General features: G+C 41.5%; 1 protein-coding gene and 1 long non-coding RNA gene across 4 annotated transcripts in view; both read left to right on the top strand.

The window, feature by feature from the left end:
* MACO1 (macoilin 1) overlaps positions 1-14997 on the top strand; it is a 65203-nt gene that overhangs the window by 24182 nt on the left and 26024 nt on the right. The window lies entirely within an intron of this gene.
* On the top strand, positions 158-13397 carry LOC145543821 (uncharacterized). The gene is made up of 2 exons (XR_014081069.1): positions 158-1681; positions 9127-13397. It is a non-coding gene; the product is annotated as an uncharacterized LOC145543821 (long non-coding RNA).

Below are 14997 nucleotides of genomic sequence, written 5' to 3'. Positions count from 1 at the left end.
GCCCGTGCCATTGTCCAGAAGCACTGACTCCAGCTCTTTCCAGCGTTCTCAGTGTGAGGTGATAGTGGTTACTTCCCACATTTGACAGATTTTACAAATAACTTGATTCTTCTCGTGGTTTTGAGAGGCATATCTTTAGGTTTTTTTGTATTTGCAGATCCAAAGATCACGTGGCATAGACACGAAAAGAAGAGTTTGTGGCCTGTTCATGCAAATCTTTGTCAGACAGGTACAAAAAATAATCTTTCTAAAAATTCCATAGGTAAATGCAGTTAATCCTTGAACAACACGGGTTTGAACTGCGTGAGACCACTTATACGTGTTTTTCAGTAGGAAATACGGCAGTACTACATAGCCTCTAGTTGGTTGAGTTTGTGGAGGAACCATGGATATGGAGGGCCAACTATAAATTCAGTTCAGTTCAGTCGCTCAGTCATGTCCGACTCTGCGACCCCATGATTGCAGCACGCCAGGCCTCTCTGTCCATCACCAACTCCCAGAGTCTACTCAAACCCATGTCCATCGAGTCGGTGATGCCATCCAACCATCTCATCCTCTGTCGTCCCCTTCTCCTCCCGCCCCCCAATCCTACCCAGCATTAGGGTCTTTTCCAATGAGTCAACCCCTCGCATGAGATGGCCAAAGTATTGGAGTTTCAGCTTCAACATCAGACCTTTCAGTGAACACCCAGGATTGATCTCTTTTAGGATGGATTGATTGAATCTCCTTTCAGTCCAAGGGACTCTCAAGAGTCTTCTCCAACACCACAGCTCAAAAGCATCAATTCTTCGGCGCTCAGCTTTCTTCACCGTCCAGCTCTCACATCCATACATGACCACTGGAAAAACCATAGCCTTGACTAGACGGACTTTTGTTGGCAAAGTAATGTCTCTGCTTTTAAATATGCTATCTAGGTTGGCCATAACCTTCCTTCCAAGGAGTAAGCGTCTTTTAATTTCATGGCTGCAGTCACCATCAGCAGTGATTCTGGAGCCCAAAAAAATAAAGTCTGACACTGTTTCCACTGTTTCCCCATCTATTTCCCATGAAGTGATGGGGCCAGATGCCATGATCTTAGTTTTCTGAACGTTGAGCTTTAAGCCAACTTTTTCACTCTCCTCTTTCACTTTCATCAAGAGGCTCTTTAGTTCTTCTTCACTTTCTGCCATAAGGGTGGTGTCATCTGCATATCTGAGGTTATTGATATTTCTCCCGGCACTCTTGATTCCAGCTTGTGTTTCTTCCAGCCCAGCGTTTCTCATGATGTACTCTGCATAGAAGTTAAATAAGCAGGGTGACAATATACAGCCTTGACGTACTCCTTTTCCTATTTGGAACCAGTCTGTTCTTCCATGTCCAGTTCTAACTGTTGCTTCCTGACTGGCATACAGGTTTCTCAAGAGACAGGTCAGATGGTCTGGTATTCCCATCTCTTTCAGAATTTTCCACAGTTTATTGTGATCCACACAGTCAAAGGCTTTGGCATAGTCAATAAAGCAGAAATAGATGTTTTTCTGGAACTCTCTTACTTTTTCGATGATCCATTGGATATTGGCAATTTGATCTGTGGTTCCTCTGCCTTTTCTAAAACCAGCTTGAACATCTGGAAGTTCACGGTTCACGTATTGCTGAAGCCTGGCTTGGAGAATTTTGAGCATTACTTTACTAGCACGTGAGATGAGTGCAATTGTGCGGTAGTTTGAGCATTCTTTGGCGTTGCCTTTCTTTGGGATTGGAACGAAAACTGACCTTTTCCACTATAAATTACACTGGGGTTAATCTGTATATTGTTCAAGGGTCAACTGTACAGTATCAGATACAGATTTTAACTAGAAATGTTCCTTTTCCCATGTTTAAGTTAAAAATTAATATTGTTGCATTACCTTGATTGGCTCAGACTTAATTTTGCTGTGTTTATGTATTTTATAAAATACACATACACTCCTTTTACTTCATCAGTCAGTCAGTTCAGTCACTCAGTCATGTCCTACTCTTTGCAACTACATAGACTGCAGCACACCAGGCTTCCCTGTCCCATCACCAACTCCCAGAGCTTGCTTAGACTCATATCCATTGAGTCGGTGATGCCATCCAACCATCTCATCCTCTGTTGTCCCCTTCTCCTCCCGCCTTCAATCTTTACCAGCATCAGGGTCTTTTCTAATGAGTCAGTTTTTCACATCAGGTGGCCAGAGTATTAAAGCTTCAGCATCAGTCCTTCCAATGAATATTCAAGACTGATTCCTTTAGGATGGACTGGTTTGATCCCCTTGCAGTCCAAGGGACTCTCAAGGGTCTTTTACTTCATATCTTTCAATTTGGAAACTGAGATCTGAACTGGAGCTTTTAAATTTTTTTTCTCTGTTTATTATTTTTTAAAATTGGAGTGTAATTGATTTACAGTGTTGTGTTAGGTTCTGGTGTACAACAAAGTGATTTAGTTATACATATATCTCTACATTCTTTTTCATATTCTTTTCCATTGTGGTTTATTATAGGATATTGAATATAGTCCTCTGTGCTATACCATAAAACTTTGTTGTTTATCTATTTTATATGTAGTAGTTGGTATCTGCTAATCCCAAACTTCTAATTTATCCCCCTACCCCCTTTCCTCTTTGATTACCATAAGTTTATTTTCTGTGTCTGTGTCTCTTTCTGTTTTGCAAATAAATTCATTTTGCCATATTTTAGATTCCACTTATAATTGAAATCATATGGTATTTGTCTTTCTCTGACTTACTTCACTTAGTATAATAATCTCTGTATCCATCCATATTGTTGTAAATGGCATTATTTCATGGAACTTTTAAAAAATACATAGCTCAAGAGGGCCTCTGTGACTCCCTTTCTCCACTAAGTTATCTTGTGTTCCTGTTTGGCTTGCTTCAGAGCAGACAATTTATGAGGGAAAGTTTCTAGTATTATAAATTATATTAATTAGATTAATAATTTGTTTCAGTTTTCTGATTGGCAGCTAGATAAAAGGAAAAACAGGTGGATTCTACTCGTTAAGGCTCTAGAGGTTTCATAGCCCTTGGCCACTATTGGAAACATACAGTGCTGCTGCTGCTACCAGGCTGACATTCACATGTGTTTTTTTGGACATTCTGCCCCATCGTGCCCTGCAGACAAAACACTCAGCAGACAGCTGTCTTTCATTTGCCCAGGGGAAAAAGACCAATTAGTTGACCTTCTATGTCAAAGTGAATATCTCACAAATTTATTATATGCTATAAATGAAACATCTGCCACAAGCTTTTTAACATCCTCTCTCCTGCACAATTTTAATAATAGCAGTCAAGTCAAAACAGTTTTCCTCTGTTGGGTGTTACAGAGAGAGCAATCAAGGCTCAGTTCTGTGATACCATCTCACTTGGGCCCCACTTGTCATGTTGGTTAACTCGACTACCTCATCTGCCTTTAGTAAAGAATTTCAGGGACTCAGATGGCCTGTTTTCTAGTCATGGGTCCGGTGCTCCTGGGGTGTATACCTCTTCCTGTGGTCACTGATGTGTATTCTGATGTGCCTTGATCTTAAGGGCTCCAGAATATTGCTCTGTTTTAGGGAACACCTGCTGTCAAATACATAAATATAAAGTATTAAATAGTTTCATAAGCTTCCATGGGATTATTTTCAACTTTTCATGTAATATTATAAAAAATAGATGATATAAATATCCAACAATAGGGGAGAAACTGAAATACTTATAGTCCATCTGTTTGATGGATTTTTAATACAGACACTAAAAATCATATTTTGAGACAGTTAATAATATAGGATAGTGCTTATAATATAATATTTCATGAAGAAAGTAGAGAGGAATCTTACTGAAAGCATTTTGTTTTTCTGATATACACAGAGAAAGGATTTGACGGGAAAGGAGCCAAAATGATAACAGTAGTTATTTCTCCTTGATAGTTCTCTTTCTTTCATCTTTCATGCAGTTTCAAGTTTTTCTGTGATAACAGTGAAAGCTCATGAAAGGAAAATATATCTTCCTTGACTTCATATATGTTTTGATGAATATTAAGATTCTAACGGATCCAAACCTGACATGTTTGAGCTGTTAGTGAGAGAGTGGATTTGTTATCTTCAGATGGAAAAGGCTGGGCTTGAAGTCTCTTCAACAGTCTGTACATGAGTTCTTCGCTCTTGGAAGTACATCCAGGGCGGTGTACAGGTCCAGGCTGGCTAGAGAGATAAGACTGATTGTCCCTTTTATAAGTTTTTTAAAAATCACTTTAAAACCAGTGTTGTATCATTAGTAGTAAATGCAGCACGTTCCACATAGCTATGTTGTGTCTCAATATCATGGTTGAAAACTGCTTTATTTGAGGAACCAATTCATTGACTTTGGTGGGGGGGAATTCATTAATATTCCACTTTCAAAGAGAAGTCTTGAAGATTGGTATGGCTGTCAAAGTAAGGGCTGATGGTCGTTCCCTGTGAAGGAGCAGTCAGTCCTTTGGGTCTTTTCATTGTCTCTCCATGCTACAAGGATGTTCTCTAGTGTGCTGTATACCACAGACTAACAAATGACTGCACACAGGCCAAAGCTGGCCCACTGCCTGTAAAATAAGTTTTACTGAAACGTAGCCACACTCATCCATTTGTGTAGTGTCTGTGGCTGGTTTATGGTGGCAGAGTTGAGTAGTTGTGACAGAAACTCTTTTGCCTACAAAGCCAAAGATGTTCCTAGCCAGAAACTAAAAAGTATGCTGGTGGATTGCTAAGGTTGGGGAAGGTGGGGAACTTGGCAGTAAGCATTGCCTGTAGGCCACTTTCCAGGAAAAGTTTGGAAACTTGCTAAAGCATCTTTTGGTTTGAGAAATAAGTATCTTACAAAATGATCCAATTTCTGCCAGCTTGATATCTGAATTCTTTACCCAAGTTATTTAGAAACAGACTTATAATGTTGGTAGTCAAAATATTTTTAATTTTGACATGGAAAAAATTCTATATATAAACAAAAGAGCAATGAAGAAGATCAGTTATTTTAACTAAGTGCTGAGTTAGAAAGGAATCGTGTAAATTAGAATGAGGTTTGCTCAATTTTTTTCTCCAGTGGTCAGTTTTTAAATATTTTAAGTGTGGGAAAAAAGGAGATGCATGACACAAATCACTTAAATTTTTGTTGTATTTTCATCAACTGAATTTATATAGATGTGGCCATAAGTGTTTGTGTAGTTTTTGTGTCCTGATTTTTCACCTAAATTATATTGATACCATTTTCCTAACTTAGCCTAACCCTGGTTTTCACTTGATGTGGAATATTCCATGGCAGTTCTGTGTGATCAGTCATTGATCTGTCTGAGATCCAGTAGGTCAGGGTGAACACCTGAGCTGCCTTCCTGTAGTTTCAGGGCCTGCAAGCAGAAGAGCCAGCACTTTTGTTTGTACTTGGCACAGTGCTCCCTTTCAAACACAACCCAAGACTGTGGGGTTTCTTATTTGGGATTTGTTACTTGTTTCAGTTTCCTGGTTAAGGGAGAGAATTTAAAACTGAGTACAAACTGTAGAGTGATCCATATTTTGCAGAAATGTTGAAGCAGAAGTCTCTTCTTTGTTTTATTTCCATCCCACTTTTTCTTCTTTGTTTTTGTGTTCAAGACAGATTAGTCTTTGTTGTTTCTCATGCTTACTCTTAGTAAGAGATCAGCTCCTTAACGTAGTTGAATGTTTGGTGTGAAGAGTCATAAAGGAAATGTACCCACACTTTGCTGAGTAGAGATGCATTTAACGAAACTGAGTCAAGTTTAGAACGATGCAGAGATACTTAGACCAGCCTTCCAGCCCTGTCATTTCATCAGTGAGTAACCAAGCCGTGGAAGACTCAATCACTAGTCCTGGTAACCAGCTGGAGGGACAGTTACAAGGACCAGAACCAAAGTTTCTTGACTTCTGCCTTTGCTGTTAATAGTGTGCTGCTTAAAAAAAAGTTATATCAACCTGCTTTATTGTTCTGGTTTTTTAATTTTTTTACATATTCTTGTGTTTTTGTTTGTTTCAAATATATATACATTTAAAGTTGGCACAAGGATTGGCACCGGAGCTAAATTTTGTGCTCTTTTGGCTAAAATCTATAGAATAAATGCTTATAATTTCAGAATTTAATTTTCCTTTCTTCTAGAGAGATGCTGTTTTAAGAGTTTTAAAAATTCTTGCTTTTACCAAAGACACAGGAGTGTATTTATTTCTGAACAGAAGGTGGCCATCTGCTGGTACCCTTGAAAGTTTATAGGATCTCCTAAGAATGCAACCCTCGTTAGGACTCCATGGGAGTTAGTCTGGTTCAGACACCCTAGAGCCCCCTAGCAGGGAATTTACTCTTTAGGAATAAACCTGGAATAGGCCTGTGTTGACAGCAGCAGACCCAAGAGCCTCAAATTGGGGAACTTAAGATAGGGGATGTAAACATCAACTTATCCTGGGGAAAGGCCACCAGTGACTGCTTGAAAGGTCTGAGGCATGGGCATGGCCATGGTGGTAAGTTCTGAGGGCAGAGGTGGGGGTAGCTTTTCTTCAGGGGAAAATGGAAATCTAGGGAATGCTGTAATTTATTGAATAGTCACTCTTTTTTTTTCTTCTCTAAATTCATTTGGCGATTTCAGGCACACCAAAATGTTATTACTTATAACTTAGTTTGTTCATACAGTTCTGCATAGTTGGAGACTTAAGAGCCTTGGGGGAAAAGTAGAGAATGTTTATTAGGATTTTTCCAGTAATCACTAAGCAAGTATTGTGGCCCTGCCTCAGCAAAGGTCGGGGTGGGGGTGGGGGGGTAGGGGTTTTGAAGGGGTAGCAAAGCTCGCTAAGAAATTCTAACCCATTCACTTACACAGAGGAGTGTTTAACTTACATTCATACCCAGGAACTAACTTATATTACCACTTCTGGGTCTTAGGGAAATATTTTGGGAGCATATATATTGATGACAACATAGTTGATAAATAGGCTTTATAATGTTCTGGTCCATCATTGAATATATTGATTAGTATTGTGTTTTAGTAGGCTGTGATATGAATATTTGTGACTCATCTCTCTCTCTTTTTTTTTTTTTGTGACTCATCTCTTTCTAGTTTAAGGTGGTGGGTGAGCAGAATGTCACTGGCCTTCATTCCACTTTCTAGCTATTTTTTTTTTTTAAATAAATTTATTTATTTTAGTTGGGGGCTAATTACTTTACAATATTGTAATAGTTATTATAAATCTTGTGTTTATGTTTTATGATTTTATGTTTTTCTTATGAGGGACAAAGATAGCAAAAGCTAAGAACAGCCAACTTTCTTCTTTGATGGGACTTGGCAGGTGGCACAGATGGCCCAGGTGGTTTGACTAAACAGTTCTCAATCTTTGTACTTCTGAATTTAATCTTGTCTCCAGATACCAGTGTTTTAAATTATTGTGTAACCTCTGCCTTACAGAAGACTCCTTAGTGTGGTCTTGGTTTGGGGACAAACAACAGACAATTTACACTACTTCCAATTTTTCATTTCCCCACATTGTAAGATGTGCATGCGCACGCAATTGTGTCCGACTTTGCAAGTCCATGGGATGCAGCCCGCCAAGCAAGAATACTGGAGCAGGTTGCCATTTCCTTCTCCGGGGGATCTTCTGACCCAGGGATGGAATACATATCTCCTGAGTCTCCTGCATTGGCAGGTGATTCTTTAGTGCTAGGCCACCTGGGAAGCCCCATTTTAAGACATCTACAGACAATTTAAAGTTAGATATCCGCTGAAAGGAAAGGGCCATATTTTTAGATACTGATTTTTAATTATCAGTGGATTCAGTATGATTTTGGTGTGAATAGCTGTGAAGAAAGAGCATAATAAAGAGAGAATCCAAGAAGCCTCTGTTTTGTCATCTGAGAGATTGTAGGCACAAAGCAAGGATAGAATCCAAAGCTGAGACCCGACTCTGGGAAAGCAACGAGACAGTGCAGTCAATTCCAGAGGTAGAGCCTTTGTGCATTCACTGGGGAGGTACCCGGGGGAAGTTGGCCTTCTATGGACTTTTTCAGCCTTCTCTCAAGTCCCTAAAGAGTCCTACATGGGAGATCACAATAGTTTAAGTGGGGAATGTTACAGAGGATTCTCTTGAAAGGTGGAAAAGTGAAAGTGAAAGTCGCTCAGTTGTGTCCAGCTCTTTGCAATCCCATGGACTATACAGTCCATGGAATTCTCCAGCCCAGAATACAGGAGTGGGTAGCCTTTCCCTTCTCCAGGGGATCTTCCCAACCCAGGGATCGAACCAGGTCTCCTGCATTGCAGGCGGATTCTTTACCAGCTGAGCCACAAGGGAAGCCCTGAAAGGTGGAAACGTATCTTAAAAAGAATGTAATGGAAAGACCTCAAGATGGATTGTTAAAGGGGAGGAAGTAGCAAAACTGCTCAGATAGTATGACCTCATTACAAAATATGGGTAAGTATTGTTCTTTACATACGCAGAAGATAATTTGAAATAGTTTATACCAAATGGTCAATTATAGTTGATTATAGTAGATGTTTACTTTCTACATTGTCTGTTTCTACATACTTTGAATTTTTACACAGGCTTATTATGCCCATAATAGAATGTAAGCTCAATGAGATTAAAAGACGCTTACTCCTTGGAAGGAAAGTTATGACCAACCTAGACAGCATATTAAAAAGCAGAGACATTACTTTGCCAACAAAGGTCCGTCTAGTCAAGGCTATGGTTTTTCCAGTAGTCGTGTATGGATGTGAGAGTTGGACTATAGAGAAAGCTGAGCACCGAAGAATTGATGCTTTTGAACTGTGGTGTTGGAGAAGACTCTTGAGAGTCCCTTGGACTGCAAGAAGATCCAACCAGTCCATTCTAAAGGAGATCAGTCCTGGGTGTTCATTGGAAGGACTGATGTTGAAGCTGAAACTCCAATACTTTGGCCACCTGATGCAAAGAGCTGACTCATTTGAAAAGACCCTGATGCTGGGTAAGATTGAGGGCAGGAGGAGAAGGGGACAACAGAGGATGAGATGGCTGGATGGCATCACTGACTCAATGGACATGAATTTGGGTAAACTGCAGGAGTTGGTGATAGATAGGGAGGCCTGGCGTGCTGCAGTTCATGGGGTCGCAAAGAGTCAGACACGACTGAGTGACTGAACTGAAGTGAAGCTTAGTGAGGCCAGGGACCACATTTGCTCGTCTCCCTTTTTTTCTTTTGCCACAGTATATGGTGATTGGCACACGGTAGATGCTCAGTAAGTACTTACTGAACAAATGTTACCTTTGTCCAGGGAAAATAATAGATAGGCAGCCAAGGGAGGAAAGACAGGCCTCAGTAATTGCCGTGCGGTGCCAGTGCCATGTAATTCAAAGGCTTTTGAAGTTGGAAAAACCTCAGTGTTACATTAGACCAAGCCAAGGACCTGCTATCCAGTGTCAAACTGTTTGTTGTTCTTGAGTAAGTTGTTACTGACTTTATTTCTAAAAAAGAAAAAGAGTTTTCACTCTTAAGCCCCCTTCCTTGCTGTGCAAGAGGTTCAGGAATTTCTGGAAGTTACAAGGGCAAGGGGAGAAAACTCCAAGGGACTGCTGTTGAAAAAGCCATTTTTTCTGGCAGTGGGTTGGTTATGCTGCAGGGCCAGGGAATCTAGGCACAAGCCACAGTCAGCCAAGAACGCAGAGAAAATCTGTTTGCCTTGTCTTATTCCTCTTTCCTGGTGGCTCTTGCGTTCTCTCTTCCCCGCTTAGTCCTAGCCATTCTCTTTGTCTTTGTGGTAGCTAGAGAGAGAGAACTCAGATCCCACGTTTCTGTTCCAGAACCCTCCCTCCAAGGAAATCCCCTTGGTTAGAAAATGTGTTGCCTGCCCTGTATGTCATCTCAGGTGCCAGGGAGAAAGTGGTACATTGGCTTGTTTTCTTCTGAATACATTTCATTTGAATACATTTTGCTCTGTGTCAGGAATAGTTTGTGAAAGAAAATCTGACCTTGGGAGACAGTGACTGGGGCTTTGGACTTTATCCTGGCTACTTTCCCTCCGTGTGCTACCTGTTGCCTGCGCTGACAACCTATGCTGCAGTGACGTGCCTGACACTGTCCCCGTGAGTGACGGCTGCCAAAGTAGGCCTTTCCATTTCCACAGGTGCATTTGATGATTTATTCGTAACAGTATCATTTCCAGCCTAGAGGTAACAGTAAAATAGGTGACATTTCAGAAAGAAGATTTTAACTAGATACTTAGAGGTTCTAGTTATTCGATTAAATATCTTGTATGTAGCTATTACTAAATTATTTGGAAATGATTAAGTGGAAAAAATAAGTAGTAGAATATCTTTCTATTAATATTTAGTAAGTTTAGTGTCTCTGTGGAAACATGTTTCTGATTTATATTAGTCTAACATTGTTTCTGAGCCGACGTGTTGTCAGACCTGATTGTTTTCATCTTCTGCCATGCTCATAGTATTTAAGGCACCTGTAGGTTTTACTCGGTTAGCTTTGTTTATTATATTAATTCATAATATAGTTTGAATTTGTTTTAATCATCGCAGTGATTTAAAACTAATATTCTGGGACATAAATGTAGTTATAGAAGCGTGATAATTTTAGACTTAAGCAGGCCTATTTTACAGCTTGAAAACCACTCAGCACTTTAGAAGCTAGGCGTTAATGAATTTAAGTCAGTGGTTTACTTAGTGTCTCCATATCCAGGTGATCAAAGGAAATAATTATCGGTGTTACATGGATAAATTATGAAATAACACATAAATTATTTGACAGGGTGAGTCCACATTAGAAACACTTTTATGTTGAGTACTGAGATTTTATTCCAACAACAGGAATTTCTGATTAGACAATTAGAAAGTTTCCTCCCTAGAATTCAGAAGGAACTGCTCTAAAATTTTGTGTTCAATTCTGAGTCAGTATGCCCCATTGGCACATAATGAATTGAGATTACCAGCTAAGGATTAGGGGTGGATTCCCTGAAGGGGAGGAACTCCAATGAAAAGGAACTGTGGTCTTTAAATGTTACTCACGCTCTCATTTAGAAACTAGCTATTTGAATACTTTGACAGCCAGTGTGAGTATACTTCAGTCTGTGCAAATCTCTCGGGGATCTCTGAAACCTTTTTGCTAGCCAGCTGGGACTCTCAGAACTAAAACAAGTTTTAGTTTCTTTTTTGTGAGAAGAATGACAGCTCCTTACTCTCAGGCGCATTTCTCCTTTCTTGGTAGAGTGTTGAAACAGGTTTGAAACAGAAATACAGTACAGCGAACTGAGAAGGGCCCTTGTCCTTCCTCTCCCCTGGCTCTAGGGAGGGTATAGCAGACTCAGACACGTATAGGAACGAGGCAGGGCATAGGCATGAGCTGGGGTCCAGGGCTGGCATCATTCACAGTCAGTACTGTACCTGGCACCCGGGAGTTTGAAAGTACATGCCCTTCCAGACAGGACAGCCAGTTGTTGCTCTGGGGGATTGTAGGCCCAGTGTTGCTAAATCTTCTGATATTTAGAAGAGATGCCAAAAATAGATACCTTTATGTGAAATGTCACAGTTAAATTTTTTTTTTTTACTTCACGTAGAAGAGGTCAAACAAAACATGTTTATGGGCCAGATTGGTTCACCGGTTTATAACCTCTGCACCTGACCCTTCCTGTTATTCTTGTATTTTGTTTCATCCCCCACTGAGCGCATTAATCAAGACCGGACTTCTGCAGAAAGGGCTTGTAATCAGGGACTGTCTGGCAGTCCCATGGGCTGACCTGCCGTGTATTAATGGGGCTTTTTGCCTCATCCTGCCCTGAGGCTCCTCGTGCTCCTGGGACAAGCACACCTGCTGACAGCGCCCCTCCAGAATCGGCAGCTGAGGCTTTTCTGTTGGGGCCTCCACACCCGGCCGTGTGGCCAGGAGCAGGAGCGCTGAGCGGGAGAGGCGGAGAAGGCGATGGCAGCCCACTCCAGAATCAGCAGACTGATGGCTTTTCTGTTGGGATCCTCCATACCTGGCCGTGAGGCTTGCAGACCGCTTAGCAGGAGAGGCGGAGAGGGCGATGGCACCCCACTCCAGAATCGACAGGCTGATGGCTTTTCTGTTGGGATCCTCCACACCCGGCCGTGTGGCCAGGAGCAGGAACACTTAGCAGAAGAGGCGGAGAAGGCGATGGCAGCCCACTCCAGAATCGACAGGCTGATGGCTTTTCTGTTGAGACCTCAACACCTGGCCATGTGGCTTTCAGACCGCTTAACAGGAGAGGCGGAGAAGGCGAAGGCAGCCCACTCCAGAATCAACAGGCTGATTGCTTTTCTGTTGCGGCTTCAACACCCGGCCGTGAGGCCAGGAGCACTTAGCAGGAGAGGCAGAGAAGGCCATGGTACCCCACTCCAGCGCTCTCGCCTGGGAAACCCAGGGACGGGGGAGCCTGGTGGGCTGCAGCCCGTGGGGTCGCGAAGAGTCGGACACAACTGAGCGACTTCACTTTCACTTTTCCCTTTCATGCACTGGAGGAGGAAATGGCAGCCCACTCCAGTGTTCTTGCCTGGAGAATTCCAGGGACGGGTGGGCTGCCGTCTATTTGGTCACACAGAGTCGGACACAACTGACGCGACTTAGCAGCAGCAGCAGGAGAGGGAGCAATGTTGTGATAAGAAGGGTGCTTTGAGTCTCTGTGCTAGTCGCTCAGTCATGTCTGATTCTTTGTGACCCCATGGACTATAGAGTCCGTGGAATTCTCTAGGCCAGAATACTGGAGTGGGTAGCCTTGCCCTTCTCCAGGGGACCTTCCCAACCCAGGGATCGAACCCAGGTCTCCCGCATTGCAGGTGGATTCTTTACCAGCTGAGCCACAAGGGAAGCCCAAGAATACAGGAGTGGGTAGCCTATCCCTTCTCCAGGGGATCTTCCTGACCTAGGAATTGAACCAGGGTCTCCTGCATTGCAGGCGGATCCTTTACCAACTGAGCTAGCAGAGGCGTTCCTCAAATGATACAGTATAGAGGCCTCCTGTGCCTAAGGATGGTGACTTCTTCCACATCAGGGTGTTTTTCTGCCATATTTTTGGAGCAGACACAAAAACAGGGGACATGAGACTGGTTATTCACAGATTTCACAGACTAGCTGGGTTTGAATCTGGACTTGGACAGACTATTTCTTTGATAGGGACTGATGGATGGGAAGTAATAGTTGATGCAGATTTAGGAACTGAGGCATTTTCTACTTCAAAAAGTTAAGTTCCCCTTTTTTGGAGTGACCTGAAAAGTTTAAGACGTAAAACAGTTGGGTTTTCCCTAAGGCTTTCAGATTATTCTGAAACTGGCCTGTGATGTGGGCAAATCTGAGAGTAACTGCATGTTGAAAAACCATGCAGAGCAAATAAACAGCATCCTTTAAAAAAAAAACCCCAACTTTTCTCCCAATCGTAAAATAATAATTAAAATATTAAAAATAAGTTACAGATGTTGATTACTTCCAGCTTTGAAAATAGAGATGGCCACTATTTTACATATACATCCTCTCAGTCTTTTTTCTTTTGCATACATACTTAACTCTTTTCACAAAATGGAGCTCATATACTATGTATAGTGTTTTATAATTATGTTTTCCCACTGGTGCTGTCATGAGTATTCTCCCATGTCATTGAATATTCTTCCTCAGCGGTTTTTTAATAGTTGCGTGTCAGTCAGACACATGAATGTACAATTTATTTAGCCAATTATCTGTTGAATATTTATTTAGCCAATTTATTTAGTCAATTTTCTGTTGAATACTGATTTTTTTCTTAGTATAAATACTATTGCAACAAACACACTTTCACACAAATGTTTGTGTGTATCTCCAACCTGGGAATGGGATGCTGTATCAGCAGATATGAACATTTTGAAGACTTTTGATGCAAACTGTCATATCTGACCACATCCTTTAAGGACCTTATTAAAAATACTAGTCCATGGCACCCCTAGCGTTATGCTTGAGGGGCTTCAAGAAGTCAGTTTCCTGTTTTCTTGAGTGGCCAGTGGAATCCTCTCGATTTCCTTTCCTGTCTCTTTTTGTTCCTTAATGAAAAGGACAGCTTAGGGAGCAGAGACCTAAGGTACTCTGTAATACGATTTTACCTAGCAGTCAGGTGATCAGGTTATTACTTATTTTTGATACTTGTGCCTGGTAAGCAATTGTAGTAATCACAGTGAAACCTGAGGCAGCTTCATTTCCTGATTTCCAAAGTTGTTAACTGGATGCACTGAAACAGCGTCACTTGTTCAGTGTAGGCCTCATTTAAGTTGAGAGACATTCGTGTCTTAATGTGAATGGCCCACATTCCCTATCCTATCAGGGTGAATGACCTGAAAAGGGGGGAAAGGAAGGAGTTGGTGAAGAGGGCAAACAGTATTTCTTCTGGGGACAGAGCTTTGATTTATGAGCTCAGTTTCCTGCAGAGACAGCTGTGTGGTCCCTAAACAAGTCTTGTCTTGTATGATTAATGTATGCTGGGGATCTCCTAATGGAATTAGGTATTTCCCGAGATGAAGCAGTTGCTCTTCACTCATTCTTTTCATGTGCACCTGCCTTCCTGATAAGCAAACGCCCCTTTACCCCTGTCTCCATCAGCCACTGTTTAAACTAAAAATCTGACAGCCTGATCCAGATAGGTTGTTTCCATAGCCTCATATATCATAACACTGACCCTGTTCTAGTCTAAGCACTGAGGAGGTAGACACAGAGGGAGGGTTTGAGACATGGTCTTGGAAAGATTGAAAAAAACTTTGGAAACACACTTCCAGCCTCTAATTTTAGAGTACCGTCAGTGCCTGGCTTCAGAGAATTTATGTGCTTTTTAGAAATAAGATAACATGCACAGGAAAAGATTAAAAACCAAAACAAATTTAAACACAGCACAGAGCAGGGGTTTAGTGCCAAGTGAGAAACACCAACAGTAAGGGTTTTCAGATTTCAGAAGGATGGAAAACATTGGGCACTTAGAAGTCAGCACCTCATACTGGAGAGTTGGCTTTTGGGTTGTTTTTTTTTT

The sequence above is a fragment of the Giraffa tippelskirchi genome, chromosome 3, assembly GCF_054371585.1.
Source record: "Giraffa tippelskirchi isolate mGirTip1 chromosome 3, T2T-mGirTip1v1.2.pri, whole genome shotgun sequence".
NCBI lineage: Eukaryota > Metazoa > Chordata > Mammalia > Artiodactyla > Giraffidae > Giraffa > Giraffa tippelskirchi.
This window is presented reverse-complemented; position numbering and strand designations above follow the sequence as displayed.